We start from the raw sequence: 13,773 nt of genomic DNA on the forward strand, positions 1-13,773 counted from the left end.
CATCAGCTGTCTTCTGTTTAGATGGTCTCTCTCTCTCTCTCTCTCTCTCTCTCTCTCTCTCTCTCATGTTTTCTTGGAACTCCAATTAAACATATGTTGATTTTTCTTACTCTGTCCTCTATGGTCAATGTTTCTTTTCCAGTTTCCATCTTTTTGCTCCCCTGGGCTAAGTTTTGGAGGATTTCCTCTGTCTTTTAGTTTACTGAATCTCTCCAGATCTATCTTTTGAGTTTTCATTTTTATTAATTGAATTGATTATTTCTAGAAGTTTGATCGGGTGGTTTTCCAAATCTAAATCAATTGTTATAGTCTATTAACTTCAAATATTTTCAAACATGTTTGTTTGTTTGTTTGCTGCTCATCATACTTGAAAAATTTTTTTTTTCCTGGGAACAATTTGAGACCTGAGAGATGAGGGTGTCCTCCTCCAGAGAAGCATTTTTGCTTATTTTGCCTTTTTTTTTTTTTTTTTTTTTTTGCTTTTTGCCAAGAACTTGTGGGGAGTACTGATCTGAAACCATCTTAAATCAAGTTCAGGGTACTGAGGTTCCTTAGACCACACGGTGATAAGAACTCTGCCAAATTGTTACCAGCCTGGTTTAATTTCAGTTCACCTTAACTCCAAGGGTATGAAAGTCCTATGTGGTCCTTGATTATGGAGAGGAATATGTTCCTCTCTTCTTCAAGCCCTGAGCTTCAATTTTTTATCTCCTTGCCTGTGCAGGCAAGGAGATAAAACAAAAGTTGAAAAATTTATTGAGAATCACAAAGTACCATGAGGGCCAAATTTTAATTTCTGTCTCAGGGTCTCCCATTTCACCCATAAATTTTACCTAGTTGTTTCTCTCTTTCTATTTTTTTCTAGGAAAAAAAATTTTTTAAAAAATATTCTATCCGTCTTTTTTATTTGTTTTCAATAGTAGACTTTGTCCAAACAGCCTAGACCATCATTACTGGACATTGAGAATTCCAATGAATGGTTTTGGGGCATCAGGAGTGACATGACAAGACATTTTTGTGTGTGAAGATGAAAATATTTTACATCTAATTGGTGTATGAGAAAACACTCAGCATCATTAATTGTCAGGGAAATAAAAAATTAAAACTACAATGCGATATCACCTCATACCTGTTAAAATGAATATTACCAAAAAGATTAAAAGTATTGGCAAAGATGTGGAAGAAAAGGAAATCTTTGAATACTGTTGGCAGGTACAAAATGAGTACAGATTGAGTATCTCTTATCTTAAATGTTTGGGACTGGAGATTTTTTGGATTGGATTTTTAAAAAATTTTAAAATATTTTCATATACATAAGGAAATATTTTGAGGATAGGACCCAAGTCTAAATACAAAATTCACTTGTGCTTCATATGTACTTTCTAAACATAGCCTGAAGGTAATTTTATAAAATCCTTTTAATAATTTTGTGCCTGAAATAAAGTTTTAAAAATGTAGAGTTTTCCACTTGTGGTGCCATATCAGTACTCAAAGAATTACAGACTTTGGAGCATTTCAAAATCTGAATTAAGGATGCTCAACTCGTTACAGCCGTTTTAGAAAACAGTATGAAGTTTTCCCAAAGATTAAGAATTAAGCTATCAGATGATTCAACAAAACCATTATGTTGAAGAGAGAGCTGAATTCTCATTCATTGCAACATCAGTAAACAACATATGGGATCAAGCTAGGTGTCCATCAACAGATAAATGGATTTTTAAAATGTGGTGTATACATACACAGTGGAATACCAATCAGACTTTGAAAAGAAAGAAACCCATCATTTGCATGAACATGGATGAATTTGGGGGATATTAAGTGAAAGAAGTCAGACACACACACACACACACACACACACACAAATGAATACCACATGATGTCACTTATACATGAACTCTTGAAACTTTGAGCTCCTGGAAGCAGGGTAGAATGATGGTTGTCTGGAAATGAGGGTAGGAGATTGGAGATATCAGCAGAAGTACAAAATTCCAGTTAAATGGGACAAATAGTTTCAAGAGGTCTGTTGTACACCACGGTGACTACAGTTGATACCAATGTATTAAATACTTGAAAAATGCTAAGAGTAAATTTTAAGTATTTTCACCACAAAAAATAGTTCTGTGAGGAAATTCATGTTTATGAGCTCAATTTAACATGTACACAAGGTACACATTTATCAAAACATCACATTGTACACCACAAATATATACAATTTTTTATTCATCAATTTTAAACTTTTTTCCAACACATCTGATTGTGGTTACATGGGTATCTACATTAGTCAAAGTCCATCCAAGTGGACACTGCAAATGCATGCCTGTTATCCTATGTAAATTATAACTCAAAAATAGCTGATTTTAAAAGTAAGAAAACGGTCTCTCTTGCCTCTGGTGAAGAATGGATGATAGAGAACCAGAGGCCTCGCCCAGATCTGCTGGATGGAGTCAAGATGGCGCCGCTCGCCATGGAGCCATCTGTGGAGTCCAGTGTCTGATTGCAGGTTGAGGGGGAGGCCCTGATTATAAGGGCAGGGCTCATCAGTTTGTGTAATTGTTGAGACGGATCCGTAGGTAGTACATGGACTGGAGTGGTTCGTTGGAATAAATCCAGGGCTAAATGGAAATGATGTGGAAGAACAGAGGAGCTAGAGATGAATGGGATAAACCCAAAGGAAACCCAGCCTCATCCTACAAGAAGAGAAGCCAGGATGCCTTCCCTGTTGGAAGGGAAAGGAGGGAGGGAGACACTGAAGTGAAGACAGTGGTTAGGGTCCCCGGACAGATGGGGGTGGCTTGATCTGGAGATCAGAATGGGTGCAGAGAGCAGGTCTGAGGCAACCTTGATCTCAGAGGGGCAGGAAGGGTGGCAACTCTTGCTGAACCCACAAGATGGCTTATGTCTCCAGGCCCTCTCAGTCCTCACCAGCCCTCCAGCTGTTTGTGGGATTTGGGGGGCCCCTAGCCTAAAGGGACTATCAAAAGCACAAGACGTGAAATCTGTATTGGTGCAGTGTGGCTTTTGACAAGGTTATTTCATTAGAGTCTCAGTGTCTTTATGTTTAAATTAGGAATAACAACTAAAATGAGACGATATGTGAAGGTTTACATATGGCTGGGCACATGGTAGACATTTAATGCGGGGGGAATTTATTATTATTATTCTTGGGAAAAAGACTAATGCAAGGGGGAACAAATGAAGGAATCATTTAGGATAGGATATAATTAAGGATATTTTTAGGTAGTACAGACCAGACACCAGCTTTCAGGCTTGGAAGAAGCATAGGAAAAGAATAGAAAACAAAAAAAAAACAAAGTTAATTCATCATTCCTGCCTTACAGAAATATGTATTACAACCTACTATGGATTGTCTCGCCCTTCATCAAATCTTAGATACACTAAGATTTATTTGTGTTTATTTCTATATCCACCACTATATTGAGGACTCCAGGAGGGCAGGGGCCCCGTCTCTTTCAATGGCAGCTGTATTCTCAGAGCCTAGCATAGCACAGGTCACGTAGTAAGTGTTCAATGTTTGTTGAACACTTTGTCCAATGAGTTCCAGGCCTGTGCAGGGTTCTGGGGTGATTTTACTGCAAGCCCTCATTAGGTAGCTCCCCTGAGGGCGTCCTCCAGATCTCCATGACAGCAGAAGGTATCAGGCAGGGGGCCTGAGGTCACCATGGAGGAAAGAGAGACAAGGCAGACAGAGATGGAAATGGCCAGGGCTGGCCCAGGAGAGCCCTGATGCGGCTGTTTGTCTTCACCCCAGGAAGACAGACTGGGGTGAAGGGAGAAAGTAAGAGAATTCCTTGGTCAAGAAGTTCAAGGTCCAATGTGGTGGTTCGAACCTGGAGGAAAACCTCCCAGGCCGGGGTGGGGGGTGGGGGGTTGCTGGAAAGTGAGAGTGCCCCGTCCCATTCTGCCACCAACCTCGGGCTTGAGATGAGACAGGACCTAGCTCTGGGGAGGGTCCAGGCAGGAGCAGGGAGCCCAGCTGAAGGCTTGGGGAGTCTTAATGGCACCACAGGGCTCCAGGAGGGACCTGTCACCCCCTAGGGCCCAAATGGAAAGGAGAGTGCTTCTGGGGACAAGCAGCCAGGATGATTTAATCCCACTGCAATGTGGCAGCTAATGAATGTCACATCCCTCCCTGAGCTCAGCCACCAGGGTAGCCCCACTGCAGTGTGGCTAATGAATGTCACATCCCTTCCCTGAACTCAGCCACCAGAGTAGCCCAAAGACTGGAGGAGAGAGGAAGTCAAGAAGAGTGAAACCAAGTGCCCCTCCACGCACCCAGCCCCTTGGTGCAGACAGACACCGGAGGCCATCAGAGCCCGGCTGTGGAGAGCGCTGGCTCCCCTTCTGTCCCCAGCTCTTGCCCTTCTTCTTCTGACCACCCCTCCCGTGCCTTCCCACCTCCCCTCACTTTTCCTTTCTCCAGAACAAACAGGAGGGAGGGTGGCTGCCTGCCCAGAGAGCTACTGCACTCAGGAGGAGCTCACAGATGAGTAATGCTAGTGACATAACGGCCCCCGACAACACCCCGCCTTTGACCCAGCGCCTGTCTCCCAAGATCCCAAAGCGCTCTTTAAACCTAAGTCCACTGAAGACCAGGGAGGGCTCTTCTGCCCGCCTCCTCTCCCTCACAAGTTCGAAGCCTCTGGTGTCTGCCTCACAGGAAGGACCACAAGTTCAGGGCAACTTAGAGAGACTCTGCCTCAAAATAAAATCAAAAGGGCTGCAGCTCAGTGGTGGAGAGCTTGCCGAGCATGTGCAAGACCCCAAGTTCATTCCCAATACTGAAAAGAAAAAAAAAAAAATGAATGAAAGGAAGAGGCCTGGATTCCAGTGTGAGAGAAGCAAGGTAGATGGAAGGAAAAACTTCCCAATAACGTCTTCTCATCTCAAAGTGCCAGGCTGATAATATTGGTGGATATGTGTGTGTGTGAAGGCTTGGGGTGCGGAGAGAGCGCTCCTTCCTGAGGGTCTCTATGAAAGCAGACCCCACCCCACGCCCCATGCCCCACACCACTCTGCTAGCTCCACAGCCTTTCATTGCGCCCTGGCCCGTGGAGCAGACAGTCCAGGCTGCCAGCCACCTTCCAAAACATGTTTTGCCTTTTTGCCTTCATTCTGTGGCTTGGCTCAGTGAGGCCTGAAAATTCCCCACACCTGGGGTGGGCCAAGATGGGACGCTCTGGTGCTCACATCACTCTTTCCAACCCGAAGGCCCTGAACGGCCTCGTGAGATGGGACAGCCAGGCCTGTGGCCCTGATATGAGCCAGGGGCAGCTTCCAGGGACCACATGGGGGCAGCACATGGGGATGCCATGGTGTGGAGGGTCTGGTCTTGCTGCACAGCCTCATACAGTCCCCAGTCCCACCTCAGAGTAGCCCTGAAAAGAGGGTGCCCAGAACAGTCTTCTGAGACCAGGCTGGGGTGGCCGCCGCATTAGATCACTGCAGAGAGGTGACCGGCTCCAAGGGGCAGCATGTGTGCCCGGCAAATTACTTCCCCAGCCCACAGGCCAGAGCTGTCCTGGCTAAATTCTCTGTCTTCAAACGCCAAGGCCAGTGTAAACACTACAAAGGAAACACAGTGTCTCCTGGCAAGGACACCTCATAACAATGCTCTGGATCCCTCCACGACACTATTTCATGAGCCACGGCCATTAACAGCATTTATCCTTTACCAGGTACCCCCAGAGCCAGATGTCACAGGCCTGGGCCCTTTAATTGCCCCGTAAGTGCCTGCATCTATCTTGTAGCTGGTGGGTCGGCTCTTGGAGAAGAGGCGGGAAGCCACCCCACTAGTGCCATGGGGCACTTCTAGTGGCCCTCAAGGCCCCTTCTGTCCTCCCTGGGCACTGAGTGAGGAGGAAGATGAAGGCAGGCATTGCTCCTCTCCTGCCCCCTCGGCTGGGAGAAGCCTTTTTCTCGCTGCTCTTAGGAAAAGCCCCGTCTGTAGGGAACATAGATCAGCCACATCGGAGCATCCAGGAGCCACCCATCGAAAGGCAGAGCCACATCATGTGAGGAGTGGACCTAGGAGTCCAGGCACAACCCCAAGCAAGGGACGAGTGTGGGGACAGAGGGATCTGCTGGAGTAGGTGTGCTCTGACAAGTTCCAGGTTCGAGTGGGGCCTCCACTCTCCCGAGACCCAAGCCTAAGCAGGGGACAGGCATGTCAGCGACACAGTGGCTGTGGCTTCTCCCTTTGCCTCTGCTTGGTGTCCCCTGTCACCAGCGCCAGGAAGTGACAGAGCCCTAGGCCATGGATGGGAGTTCATGCCTTTTCCAGTGTCATGTTGCTGGTGACATCCTGCAGTAGCGATTCAGAGCCTGGAGGGAGCAAACAGCCTCATCTCAAACATGTTCTTGGTTCCTGCCTTTGCCTCTGGCTGAGGCCTTTGGGCCGAGCAGGTCGGGAGACTCACAGATTCAGAAGGAAGCCAGGGTGGGCAGCCACGTGGCTGAGCCCCTGTGGCCTGTGATTTGGCCCTGAACAAGGCCAGGGCTGCACATAGGGGGTCAGGAGGAGGGGCCCACAGAGGCCAAGAGGGAGCCCAGGCACAGCTCCCCGAGCTGCAGGCCAACCAGTCATTTTTCCAGACTGGGCAAGCCAAGCCAGAGAAAGGAGAAATACAAAGGAAGGAGGCTGAGGCTTGTGGGAGTATTGAGAGGAGTGGGCGAGGGCGGGTGACACCTGCCAGACAAGATGACAGTTCTGTTATTTCAGAAAAAGCCACAGACCAGGCCTCAGGAGAGCAGGTTTTCAACCCAGCTTGACACCAGGGATAGCGTGGGCAGAGATGCAGTCACAGCTTGTTTTATTAAACACACACACACACACACACACACACACACACACACACACACACACACGCATGCACTAGCCCAGAGCCTGCAGGTTCCCATTCATTCTGCAAGTTTATTAGTAGAACATAGACAGCATGGATTCTGGAGTGAGGCTGCTGGGTTTGAATCCTAGCTTTGATGCTTTCTGTATACCTCAACACTTACTGATGTATAATACCCTGTGTTTTGGTTTCCTCATCTGCAAAATGGGGATCATGATAATAGTGCCTGCTCCCGGGTTGTCAGAGGATTAGACAAGCTACTGTACCATAAAGGTCATGTCTGGCATGTAGGGAGAGCTCGGCAAGTGTTAGCTCTTCTGACCATTAGAATCTATTTGCTGGGAGCTGGATTTGTGCCGTGGGGACCCTCTGACCATGCAGAGGAGACAGACATGGAAACAAACCATATCGGCATTGTTAAGTGCAGTAATGGAGCTGTGGCCAGAGGGGCATGGGTGAGGGCAAGCTCACTGCATGTGGGAACCAGGGACAGCTTTTCACAGGAGGTAACATTTGAATTGGGTTTTTCAGGGTGGATGGGAGTTCCCCAAATGGAGAATAAAAGGAAGAAGAACATGGAATCCGGATTGGGTCAAGACCTTAAGACATGAAAACCCAGGGAATCGTGATCCCTTGATTCTAGTTCTCAGTCCCACTGGAACTGTGGAAGGAAGAGAGAATGACAGGAACGTTGGGACATACTTGTGTCGGGGAGACATTTGAATTTCATCCCATAAACAACTGAGAGGTATTGCAGAATTTTAAGCACAGGGATTACATGATCAGGTTTGTGTTTTGAAATAATACTCTTGCTGGGTCATGGAAAATAGATTAGAAAATGAGAAGACTGCAGGAAAAAAAAAAAAAAAGGAGAATTTTGCAATGACTCAGACAAACACACCACAGCAGAAACTTCCAGAGTTTGTAGGCTTGCTGCCAGGTTGCTGCTGAGCAGAGCACAGGCTTCTCAATACCCACTGTGTGTCAGACTGGGGTGGTCCTGCCTCCCCCAGTGGAATCCAAGTGTGGCATAGGCCTGCGAGAGCTGATAGAGGGGGCAGAGAACAGGGGAGGGCCAGCAAGCAGTACAGGCCCAGGGTCGGCCATCCTCTAAGAGACCACTGGAGCACCTGGACCAAAGGGTCATTAACTACCCAGGGCTTGGAGAATACAGTGCCCTCAGGAAGAACATTCTAGAAGATATAATGCAGGCCAAGAAGGGTTTTCTAGACAGTGAGCAAAGATATGGAGAGGGGAAATGGCTTGGAGGGCTCTGGTCACTGTGAGACAGTCACGTGTTGGAGTCTAGAGTTTGAGAAATGGGCCTGGGAAGGGGTCAGAGGCGGAGTTTGGACTGCTCTCTGTAGGCCCGTAATCCTCACCCAGGGGTAGATCAGGACCACTCACAATGACCAGCCTTTAAAAACCCAGATGTGGGGTGTAGGGTATTTGCCCACCATGCACAAGGCCTGGGGTCCCATCTGTAGCAGTGATGGGGGGTGGAAACACAGGTGTGCTTGAATCTGCATGGACAGGAGTGGGGCCTCTGGCACTTTTAAGAGCCTTCAGTTGAATCCAGAATATACTAGGGCCCCAAACTCAAGTCCCTGAATCAGAAAGCCACAGAAATAGAACCTGGTCAGATTTGTCTTTAGGAAGTGGGGTGGCGGGGGCAGTCGGGGAGATGAGAGGCAGGGAGGCCTGTCAGGATGCTACAGGATTGGAGGGAAATAGTGCCCTATAGGAGAGAAAGGAGCAGCTTGGAAAGCCATGGAGGAAGTAGACCTGAGGGGACTTGGGGAGTAAATGAGGCAGGCTGACCATGACGAAGAAGAGTTAAGGGGACCCCCAGTTTCCAGTGTGAAGGTTTCTTTTCAATATTAAAAATAAAAAAGTTTTCACGTATGTGTGATATGTCAAACCACACTCCAATGTCCTGTATAACTAAAAAGAACAAATAAAAAATTTTAAAGAATCATTTAAAAATATAAATAAATAAAAATAAAAAAGTTTGCGGGCATGGTAGCACACGTCTGCAATCCCAGCAGGTGGGGAGGCTGAGGCAGGAGGATCATGACTTCAAAGCCAGCCTCAGTAAAAGTGAGGCCCTAAGCAACTCAGTGAGACCCTGTCTCTAAATAAAATACAAAATAGGGCTGGGGATGGGGCTCGGTGGTCAAGTGTCCCTGAGTTCAATCCCTGGTACCCCCCGCCTTCCCCCCACAAAAAAAGTTTGTGCCAATAGCTGGACTTGCAAGAATAGAAAATACCTAATGATAGATGTAAATTTAGGTATTCAGAATTTATGTAGGGGCTGGGGTTGTGGCTCAGTGGTAGAGCGCTCACATAGCCATGCATGAGGCCCTGGGTTTGATCCTCAGCACCACGTTAAAATAAATATAAAGTTATTGTGTCCACCTAAAACTAAAAAATAAATATTAACAAGAAATTATTTAAAGAATTTGTGTTTCAGCCATCACAGAAGCATGGATACACACAAACAAGAGCATGGGTGTGGGTGGCCCAGGTTCAGATCTTGTACTAGATGTGTGACCTTGAACCTGTGGACCTGAGCCGTCTGTGCCACTGTCTCTCACCTGCACTGTGAGTACCACAGCAGTCCCTGCTCACAGAGAGGTGTGAGGACCAGAGCTGGCTTGTGCAGAGGGCTGAGAAGGTGCTGGATATACGGGGACTTTCAGGAGGCTTTGCCAATATCATTACTGTGATTTAAAGATGCTGCTCAGGGGACCTGTGGATGTAGAGACCCCCGAGCCACTGTGGCAGGGCTGCTTTGCTCCTGCCCTACTTGACCATGTGACAGAAGAATGACCACACGTGTCCATAACTGGTCACTGTGGCAGTGGGGGCTTATTTAGAATGACACCTGGAACCTGGATATTTAATCTAGGTGCTTATGACCTTTCTGCAACTTATGATTTTTTTTTTACAACATAAAATTAAGTTACAGTGCAGTGTTGCATGCCCATAACCCCAGCAACTTAGGAGGCTGAGGTTCTAGACCAGCCTGGGCAATTTAGCAAAACTCTGTCTCCAAATAAAAATTTCAAAAGGGCTGAGGAGGTAGCGCAGAGGTAAAGTGTGCCCCGATACCACAAAAAAAAAAAAAAAAGAAAAGAAAATTAAGCTAGACTAGAGTTTGAAAATGATGTGACTGAAACATCCCAGAACCTAGAAGAAGAACCTGACTTGGGAAGGTAAAGTGCCAACATTGCTCACAATGAGCCTGGCTTCTTAAGGCCTGGGGGACCACAGGAGCAATGCTTACTGGGCGTGCTCCAGACTGTTGTTCAGACACAGGGCCTGGTGGCAGAGGCAGGGCTCTTATTGCCTGTGCACTTGGCGATAAGGTTTTGGAATGGCGTGGTCATTTTCACCAGGTGACCAGCCCAGCCTCTCTCTGTAGGACTGTTCAGCCTGCCCACAAGGTAAGGAGCCCTAGACAGGATCATGGACAATGAGCAGAAAGGGACAGTACAACTGTGCTCATGGCGTGGTGGACAAATAAGCCTCACTTCTTCCTTCCCTGACTTCGCCCTCGCCCTCCCCTCCCCCAGGTCTGTGTGAGGCAGGAAAAGGAAGCAGCCTACAAACGACTTTGACCTCATTTTCCATAAGCCTAAGCGCTGGGGGTTTCTCAGCATTGACACAGTGTCTTGGCCGGAGGTAAGGGGAACAAGGAAACTTCTTCCTCTGGCCAGAAGAAGTGGAGGATGGGAGAGAACGAGGGGCTTCTGTGGGACCTCAGGGATGGGACCAGTGGCCTGCCTCCTGGCAGGTGCCTGGCAGCCAACCTGCCCCCAGAGAGAAATGACAGCCCTGCAGGAGGCTTGTGTCCCCTACATGCAGTGAGAAAGTGCCAGCCAGAAGCCTCACAGGATCAAGGGTGTGTCCAGCAGTACTGTTAGCCCAGGGCCACATGCATGCCCTTCCCAGAGATCCCGCCACACTGCACCAGGCCCTGGCACCCGATAAACCTGCCTCAAGCTGCTGCACAGGCCCAGGGGAGGGGTGAAGGGGACGGAGAAAAACTGAGATGGAGTTTTCCACTTTCTCATGAAAGGAGCACTCAGATCCAGAAATTAGAGGAGAAAACTAAATGTACTTCTTTTACTGCTGAGTCGATGCACCATAATGAATACCTGGCAAATGCAAATGACCCAAGGTCACCTAGTTAGTGAAAGGAGGCACAGCCGGGACCTGAACTAGGTTTGGGAGACTCCAAGTTCAGCACTGTCGACCTTAAAAATCAGGAACCTAAATGTCCACCAAGAGGGAATGATCATATATATGGGGAGTGGGGGAGGAGCAAGGGCAGGGAACAGAGAGAGAGAGAGAGAGAAAGAACCTCTGACCCAATGTAGGGAGATCTTTAAAATACACAAGATAAAAATAAAGTACCTGGTTACTTATTTGTTGCTTCTATCTGCTTTAGACACATCTGCCAGGATACAAGACATTGGTTCCCTAATAACCTCCTGGAGGAAATCAGGTCATGAGGCTACAGGCCAGAGAAGATTTGTCTGTGTGTAAACTTCTACCCAAACCTTCGGAATTTTGAATCAAGAAAATCACTACCTACCTATTCAAAAAATAATAAGTTTTTTTTTTTTTTAAAGAAAGTAACAGAGAATCTCCTTGTTCAACCCTTTTCAGTTCAATGAAACAGACCCCTACTGAGTGCCAGGGTGTGCCAAGCCCTTGGTGGGTGCTGTGGTTCTGCCACAGTGAACAGGACACCATCTCGGGCCACCAGGAGCCCACTCACCCCAGACAACCCAGGCCCCCCAGGCTGGAGAGCGGGAAGGACAACCACAGGCCCCCCACAGCTGGGAGCCTCAGCTGGTGAGGATGAGGGTCTGTCCAGGGCCAGCCTCTGTGGGGCCTGATGACCACTGGGCCCAGACTCCTCAGGCCCACACTGCCTTTCCTGGCACTGAGGAGGTCAGAGCCTGAAGCAGCTCCTTTCTGTGTGTGTAGGCAAAGGGTACCACACAATCTGCCCCTTCTCTGGTCGCAAGCACTCACTGCTGAGGACCAAAGCAGCGCTAATCAGGAGGGTCAAAAAGCCGCGAGCCCCTAGATGGCTTTCAGTCCAGACTGGAAATGCAGCTCAGATCCACCACAGTGGACATCCCTCTCCTGCCTGATCTTCTGCATTTTCTGGCCCTGCATTCTGTCCCTAAATCTGCTGTCCCAGCCCTCTCCTAGGTCGATGCTGCAGCGACCTAGATACCTACACTTCCCACTGTTTGCCTAGCATCCACAGCTATGTCCCTGGGTGTCCTCTGACCTCACAAGGAAGAAAGAAATACCTCCCTGGAGCCAGGTGCTGTGGTGTGGCACCTGTCAATAATCCAGCCACTTGGGAAGCTGAGGTAGGAGGATGGCAAGTTGGAGGCCAACCTGGGCAACTTAGAGAGACCCCGTCTCAAAATAAAAGTACTGGGAGTGTAACTCAGTGGTAGAGCACTTGACGAGCAGGCGGGAGGCCCTGGGTTCTATCCCCTAGACGGCAAAAACTAAACAAAACCTTCCCAAGGTGAAGCCACACCTCTGTGTGTTGCCCAGACTCCAGGAGAGTAGGGGAGGCTTTTGGGGGAGGAACCACCTGGCTTCCAGTGATCCTCACCTTACCCTGGGAGAGGCTGGGAGGGAGACTGGGCAGGGTGACTGCCTTCCAAGTACAGTCGAGGAACATGCGGCTCAGACATGTTGTATGACCCAATTGCCAGGTAGCTAGAAAGCAGCACGGCTGACATTTTAACCCAGGAGTCCTGACTCCAAACCTCAGACTCTTCACAATACTGTTAGAGGAGAACCTGAGGTCACTTAGGACAACCTTGTGTTTTGCGAATGATGAATTGAAGTCAGAGAGGGAGAGGAGCACCTCTGAGGTCTCCCAACATGTAAGATACTGTGCCGCTCTCAAGAACCTGGCCCCTCTATTGAAGGGATGGAGGCAGGTTGGTTAAGATGACCTGATACTCCCTCCCTTCCAGTGTTCCCTGATTCGTCCCAACTCCCATTTCTCAGCAGTTGCTTCTTGCAGGGGCTGTGAACTCAGATGTCTTCAAGGATAGGAAGTTAAGTCATGGAGTGGCCCTGGACTCCAGGATAAGAGAGCGGAGAGGGTCAGTGTGTGGGACAGAGAAGCGCTTGCCCTGCCTAAAGACATTCAAACCCAATTAAAAAAAAAAAAATCAATGTTTCAGCTGGGCCTAGCGGCACACGCCTGCAATCCCGGCTGCTCAGGAAGCTGAGACGGGAGGACAGTGAGTTCCAAACTACCCTCAGCAACTTAGCGAGGCCCTGAGCACACTGCAAGACCCTGTGTCAAAGTAAAATATAAAAAAAGACTGGGGATGTGGCTTCGTGATTGAGCACCCTGAATTCAATTCCTGGTACCAAAAAAAAAAAAAAAATTAATGGTTCAATGTGTACCAATAGTCTGTGGGTGTATGTGGGGGGCGGGGGATAGAAGAAATAAGAATGAGTGTGAGTTGGCAGTTGTTGAAACTGGGTATAGGTAATGAGGTCATTAATTAATATTCTTCCATGTAGGTGTATGTATGTTTTAAATTTTCCATAATATGAATTTTAATCAATGTGTTATCAAAATTCTATTAGGTCCTTGAGTCACATCAGATCCACAGGTCACCAATCAGAACTGTACTCTAGGCCTTCCCGAGTGCCCCACTGGCTGTCCCTCGCCTTTGGGCCAATCTGTCTGCATAGCCCAGACAGGGAGATGAGAGAGTGGGAAGGAGACGCTCCTGCTTGGGAAGGGCTGGGAAGTGGGTCGTCACCTGCCCAGGAGCACAGGCTCTGGGGACTGGGTGGATGCAGTGACAACACCTGCCTCTGCCCACACTCCTCGTAGCTGTCCTTC

This window comes from Ictidomys tridecemlineatus, chromosome 10, assembly GCF_052094955.1.
Source record: "Ictidomys tridecemlineatus isolate mIctTri1 chromosome 10, mIctTri1.hap1, whole genome shotgun sequence".
NCBI lineage: Eukaryota > Metazoa > Chordata > Mammalia > Rodentia > Sciuridae > Ictidomys > Ictidomys tridecemlineatus.